Below are 7816 nucleotides of genomic sequence, written 5' to 3' on the forward strand. Positions count from 1 at the left end.
TATCATAAGAATTTCTAGATCCCCGGGAACTGGCCAGGTCCCTGAGGCTCATGAAACTGCACGATCCACTCCCTCCCTCGTCTTAATGTGGCCGGACTTGCTGGCCACAGCTCCCAAACAGGCACGTAGTCCAGGCAAGGTCACAAATCAGTCAGAGGCCTAATATCGCCTCTGAAGCCTGAACAAGACGACTTCCATTTCAGTCCTCGGAACAAAGTTCCTGAATATAATGCCATTGTTTGGAGAGTCTACAGTGTGTTTAGCCATGTATATATTGACAGGCATCTTGGTTGCTTCCAAGTTTTGGCAGTCATGAATATAGCTGATATAAACACACCTGTGTAGGTTTTGCATAAACTTCAGTTTTCAACTCATTTGTGTAAATACCAAAAAGTGAGATTGTTGGATCATATGATGAGTATATTAATTTCTTAAGAAACTGTCAAGCTGTCTTCTAAAGAGTCATCTGCTTTTTATTATCACCCCTTGATGAAACTTCTAAATCATTTCAGGGATTAAAATGAGCCACCAGAAAAAAAAATTTGTTGATCAAAGACCGATTTTTGCAGTTATTATATTGTTTTGAGAACATGTTCATAAATTCCTTTCCAACTGGACCAATCTCACTGTGGACACATCCTCAGCTTTGAGATCTGATCACCCCAAGAAAGTCCAAGAAAGTGTGATGGAGACAGGTGATGATATATTTAAGATCATTTAAAAATCAAAATGGAGTAACTATGGTTCACACATCCAAAATGGAGCCAGGTGGCCATCGGTGGATGTTGTTTCAGATGCATTCTTGCATCACTGAGAACTTGAACTTTCTGAACTGTATCTAATTCAAGAACACCACCAGCCATTTTCACAATATTTGCAAGCAGCTGCCAGCTGCAAACATTGTTTCAAAGTGCCCCCCTCCAAGACCTGCAACTGTATAACCATTTTGAACCCTAACAAATTCTTGTTTAAACAAGCACCCTTATTTCTTGCCAGCTCCAATCCTAATTCTTGACAATTTATGTAACCTTGCAGTTTTTTGCCTTTGTGAGCTTTCCTCCCCATTTTGTAGTCCTGGAACGCATGCAACTCAATGCTTTTTGATCTGTGCCTCCTGAGAGCTGAGGTCCTAACAAACCACACATCAACACCTTTCGGGGGTGTGTGTGTGTGTGGCCACAAGCAGGGTTTTCTGTTCTCAAAAGTCTTGGTTAACACAGGTTAGACAGAGCCTCGTCCCCACTTCTGGTAGGCCAGTGTGGCAACCAGGCCGTGGAGCCTGCTGCAGACTTTCCCCTGCTTTGCCAGGAAGGGACCCGGTTTGGGAGACAGCCCGAGCAGCGGGCAGTCTTCTTTGATCCGCTGTTAGCCCACCAGAACCCCATCAGACGCTCCGCAAGTTTCAGTGTCCTCGGGTGACTTTGGAAAGGAACCAAAGACCCCTAACCTGAACGCATCCTGTTTACAACGGTTCTGACTTCCTCTTCTGCCTCGAAGCCCTGGGAAATGAACAACAAGAAGCAAAACTGGGTTAAAAAAAGCCAGGCGTGTGACATCTGGCCGTGGGATATCTATTGCCTTCTGGTCTACTGCCAGTGCTGCTTCCTGGCCTGCCCTAAGCGTTGGCAGAAGGTTGAGGCCTGGAAGCCAGAGATCGTCCAGGAGGGGCCGCGGATGGAGACGGATGTGGGCTCGGACCTGGAAGCTGGAGCCCCCTGGAGAGCGCGGTGGGGGGGGGGGATGGGCAGAGAGTTCGCAGCCCTGAGACCAGCCATCCCCACTGGGCTGCCACAGCTCCAGCACTAGGTCACAGTGAAAAGAGAAGCCGCCAACGGGAGAACCGAGAAGAGAAAGAAGAAAACGCCTTCCTTGGTTTCAGTTCTCCAGGGCTTTCCCAACAAGGTTGAGCGTCTGGCCTAGACAGATGATTTCAAAAAATCTGACCTGATTTCTCCCCAGATGCCTGGGCCCCTAAGCCGCCCTCTTCATGGGAGTTTGTGCAACTTTAGGGAGTGAGTGGGAGATTCCTTAGGACAGGCCCTGTGGTCTGGGGATTAAGGGCTTTGAAAGGCTGGGAGACTGCGTCAGGCATTCCTAGAGACCTGGTTCAGGGTCCCTCCCTCTTTTTATGTCTCAGTGCACCCCGACCCCAGGTTGGTATCTTAATTGGAAAATAGAGATCCCTTTGGAGCTGGCATGGCCCTCTCTGGAACTGGCCCCCTCCTTTCCAGGAACACAAATCTCCCAACTTTCTTGGGGAGAATTGCCTTTAAGCTGGGTCTGAATATCCTCAAGCTTCCTCTGGCAGAATACCGGTATGTTAAAACAAAAAGTTCCCATCCAGGTGTCATACAGGTTAATTGTGCCACTGTTTTCTTAACATACTGCTCTTATTAACTGAAATTTCAGAAACAAAGACCTGGTTGAGATAAAGAGGCATTTGTTAGAGCTAAAGGCTGGAGACACAGATTCAGGAAGCTCTGGAGTTGTGACCTGCCAGACTAAAAAAATGGAGGAAGTTTATAAGAGACAAAAGCAAGAAGCCCTGGTTAGTTACAAAACTTGTTTGTCAAGAATTATCATTGGAGAAGTTGAGGGCGCTTTTTAAGCAAGGATTGGTTGAATTTGAAATAGTTGCATAACCACAAGGCCACAAGGCCACAAGGCCACAAGGCAGGAGCGGGGAAACTTGAAACCAAAAGGAAGCAAGGCGGGGAGGGGTGCCCTTGAAACCAAAGGAGGGGCAGATGTTGCTCTGTCCTTGGATCTGGTACAATACAAAGAAAGTTCAAATTCTTTAGTTCTGAAATCAGGCCCTCAGTGTCCTCCAAAGTCCATTTTTGTATGCTGAACTGTGATGACTCCATTATAATTTCTTTTCTTTTTTATTACATAAATTTATTTATTTACTTTATTTACTTTTGGCTGCCTGGGTTCTTTGCTGCGTGCGGGCTTTCTCTAGTTGTGGCGAGCGGGAGCTACTCTTTGTTGTGGTGCGTGATTGGATGATAAATGATTAGGAATACAAAAAACATGAAAAAATGGGGCTGCCACTCTAACTAGATGTGTTACACAGCTGCTGCAGTAAATAACTCCCTAAATTTCATTGATAGCACAGTATATATTTACTTGTAACTCATGTAGCTGTGGAATATAGGAGTTACTGGTCAGAATGCAGCTTTCTTCCCTGGAAATTCAGGGACACAGGTTTCTTTTATCTTGAGGCTGTGCCGCCACCTCTAAGGTCTCCTTGATATTTTCACCTTGGTAGAGAAAGGGGAAAGCTTTTGTGAAGACATATCTGAGCTTGGGTGTCCTCAGTCTGCAGCAACTTGAAGCAGGATTTTGGTTCCTGACCGGAGACTGAAGCCAGGTCGTGGCAGTGAGAACGCTGAATCCTAACCACTAGACCAGTGGCCAGTGACAAGGCCCTGGTCAGTACGGCTTTGCAGAAAATGAATTTCCACAAGGAAACGGAAAGTAGTGAAACACGTAAAGTGTTTATTAGGAGGAAAAAAGAGTACGTGTGAATAGGCGCACATGGGCAGGCTCAAGAGAGAGTTGCACCCTCGTGGTAGTTTGAATCACTTTTATGGGGCATTTCTTCTGGGTTTCCTTTGGCCAATCATCTTGCTTTGCCTGGTTCTGAGTCCATATTTGGTACATCTCAGGGTCCTCCCATGTGTGTGTGCATCTCTTAGCCAAGATGGATTCTAGCCAAGAGGTCTATGGGTAGGTTGACATCACTCCCCTTTTTGACCTCCAAAGAGCCTCTCTGAGCATGTATAGTCGGGAAGGTCTCCTTGACCTTGAAAATGAGAAATATATGGTCTCTTATCTAGGCAGGGCTTAGCTCCTTCTCCCCTTCATCTTGGAGTATCTGTCCACAGGGGACAAACTCCAGCTCTTCAGCCTGGGGCCCATCTATCTCCTGCCTCAAGTCCATTTCTGGAAGCTCTGTGCCCAGTGACATAGCGACATACCTCACCTTGATTCACATTCACATTAGTGAGAATTATTTCTGTGGCCACATCTAGATGAAAGGGTTGGTGGAAATGTATATTTATAACATAGAAAAAATCCTCAAAACGCAACAGCAAAAATGCAAAGACTCTAATTACAAAATGGGCAAAAATCATAAAGATACATTTCACTGAAGAGGATAAACAGAACAAATAAACACATGAAAAGATGCTCAACATCTTTAGCCATTACGGAAATGCTAATTAAAACCACAGTGAGATACTACTCCACAACCCTCAGTACAGCTAAATTAAAAAACCCTGACATCAAATGCAGGGAAGATGTGGAGAATCTGATTCACTCATACGTTGCTGGTGGGAATGTAAAATAGTATAGTGACTCTGGAAAAGTTTGGCTTTTTTTTTTAAGTAAATGTACAATTACCATACAACCCAATCATAATTCTGAGTATTTATCCCAGAGAAATGGACATGTATTTCACACAAATACCTCTACACAAATGTTTATAGCCATTTTATTCATGATAATCCAAAACTGGAAAAAAGAAAGAGATGTCCTTTAATAGAGGAATGGTTAAACAAACTAGCATACATCCACACCATGGAATACTACTCAGCAATAAAAAGGAGCGAAGTCTCGGGCTTCCCTGGTGGTGCAGTGGTTGAGCATCTGCCTGCTAATGCAGGGGACATGGGTTCGAGCCCTGGTCTGGGAGGATCCCACATGCCACGGAGCAGCTAGGCCCGTGAGCCACAACTACTGAGCCTGCGCGTCTGGAGCTTGTGCTCCACAACAAGAGAGGCCGCGACAGTGAGAGGCCCGCGCACCGCGATGAAGAGTGGCCCCCGCTCTCTGCAACTAGAGAAAGCCCTTGCACAGAAATGAAGATCCAACATAGCCAAAAATAAATAAATAAATAAATAAATAATTTTTTAAAAAAAGTAGTGAAGTCTTAATACACATAACAATTTGGATGAATCACCAGAGGAATATGCTGAGTTAAAAAAAGCTAATCACAATTTTCTATTCTCTTATCTTTCAGAGATGCTTTCTACTGGCAGTCATTAGAATGACCAGCATTCCAAGTGTAAACGCCAAAAGAAAAAATGGACTTGAGAAGTTTAAAACTTAAAATATAGAAAAAGAAAAGAACATATGAAATTTTTTTTTTTTTACAAATGACATATGCTTTCATTAACTTACATCTAGTTTCTTCCACCTCTATTCCATCTTACAAGCCACTGCCATACTAGATCTCAAAGCACCATTCTGATTATTGATGCCCCATTGCATGACTGCCTTTCAACGGTCCCCAGTGGCTATATCCATGGCCATTTACTGTCTCTAATCTACCTTTATTTTTATTACAATTAAACAAAGACAAATAGTAAACTACCAGAAAGAACTTAAATCAAGGACCTAGGATTTTTTCTCCATTCTTTTTTTTTTCTAACTTTTAATTTTATATTGGAGTACAGCCGATTAACAATGTTGTGATAGTTCCAGCTGCACAGCAAAGCGACTCAGCCATACACATACATGTATCCGTTCTCTCCCAAATTCCCCTCTCATCCAGCCTGCCACATAACACTGAGCAGAGTTCCCTGTGCTATACACTAGGTCCCTGTTTGTTATCCATTCTAAACATAGCAGTGTGTACATGTCAGTCCCAAACTCCCGAACTATCCCTTCTCCCCATTCTTCCCTCCTGTTAACCATAAGTTTGTTCTCTAAGTCTGTGAGTCTGTTTCTGTTTTGTAAATAAGTTCATTTGTATCATTTCTGTTTTAGATCCTGCATATTAAGTGATACCATATGATTTTTCTCTTTCTCTGTCTGAGTTACTTAACTCAGTATGACAAGCTCTAGGTCCATCCATGCTGCTGGCAATGACATTATTTCATTCTTTTGAATGACTGAGTAATATTCCATTGCATATATGTACCACATCTTCCTTATCCATTCCACTGTCGATGGACATTTAGCTTGCTTCCATGTCTTCACCACTGTAAACAGTGCTGCAATGAACATTGGGGTGCAGGTATCCTTTTGGGCTATGTTTTTCTCCAGATATATGCCCAGGAGTGGGAGCGCAGTGTCATATGGTAGCACTATTTTTAGTTTTTTAAGGAACCTCCATACTGTTCTCCATAGTGGCTGTACCAATTTACATTGCCACCAACCGTGCAAGAGGGTTCCTTTCTCTCCACACCTGCTCCAGCATTTATTGTTTGTGGATTTTTTGATGATGGCCATTCTGACTGGTGTGAGGTGATATCCCATTGTAGTTTTGATTTGCATTTCTCTAATAATTAACAATGTTGGGCATCTTTTCATGTGCCTCTTGGCTGTCTGTATGTCTTCTTTGGAGAAATGTCTATTTATGTCTTCTGCACATTTTTTGATTGGGCTCTTTGTTTTGATGATATTGAGCCACATGAGTTGTTTGTAAATTTTGGAGACTAATCCCTTGTTGGTCACATCATTTGGAAATATTTTCTCCCAATCTGTGGGATGTCTTTTCATTTTCTTTATGGTTTCCTTTGCTGTACAAAGCTTTTGAGTTTAATTAGGTCCCATTTTTTTATTTTTGTTTTTTATTTCCATTACTCTGGGAGATGGATGGAAAAAGATATTGCTGCAATTTATGTCAGAGAGTGTTCTGCCTATGTTTTCCTCTAGGAGCTTTATAGCGTCCAGTCTCACATTTAGATCTTTAAACCATTTTGGATTTATTTTTGTGTATGGTGTTAAAGAATGATCTAATTTCATTTTTTTACATGTAGCTGTCCAGTTTTCCTAGCACCATTTGTTGAAGAGACTGTCTTTCCACCGTTTTATTGTTTTGCCTCCTTTGTTGTAGATTAATTGACCACAGGTGCTTGGGTTTATCTCTGGGCTTTCTATCCCATTCCATTAACCTATATTTCTATTTTTGTGCCAGTACTATACTGTTCTGATGACTATAGCTTTGTAGTATAGTCTGAAGTCAGGGAGCCTGATTCCTCCAGCTCTGTTTTTCTTTCTCAAGATTGCTTTGGCTATTTGGGGTCTTTTGTGTCTCCATACAAAGTTTAAGATTTTTTGTTCTAGTCCTGTGAAAAATGTCATTGGTAATTTGATAGGGATTGCATTGAATCTGTAGATTTCCTTGGGTAGTACAGTCATTTTGACAATATTGATTCTTCCAACCCAAGAACATGGTATCTTTCCATCTGTTTGTGTCATCTTTCATTTCTTTCTTCAGCATCTTATAGTTTTTGGAGTACAGGTCTTTTGTCTCCTTATGTAGGTTTATTCCTAGGTGTTTTATTCTTTTTGATGCGATGGTAAATGGGATTGTTTCTTGAATTTCTCTTTCTGATCTTTGTTATTAGTGTATAGAAATGCAACTGATTTCTGTGTATTAATTTTCTAACCTGCAACTTTACCAAATTCATTTTATGTATATAAAAGATATATGTGTTTTTCCTATTATCTCAATTTGTTAGAGGCAATCAGGTCACTATTTAGTCTATGGCTAATCGTTCCCCACCACTGAAGCAAGATATTTATGAGTACTCTTAAAAAGCCCCATAAATGATGAGGTTTCCCAGTCTGGCTGGTCTGAACAGGCACTATTCCCATCTGGATGGGAACACTGGATACTGCTTTCTTTAGTCATTTCATATGTTTTGTTCCCTCCATCCTCATACACAAGTGCTGATCAATACACTGCTGAATACCCAAGGGGAACACTCTGTACATCCCCAGAATCCTCTGTCTGTGTATCTCTTTCTTTTCTGATACTCCATCTGCATAGCCCTTGTCTCTGAGCTTCCCCTCTTCACCT

This window comes from Mesoplodon bidens (genome assembly GCF_964165515.1).
Source record: "Mesoplodon bidens genome assembly, chromosome: 11".
NCBI classification, from domain to species: Eukaryota; Metazoa; Chordata; class Mammalia; order Artiodactyla; family Ziphiidae; genus Mesoplodon; species Mesoplodon bidens.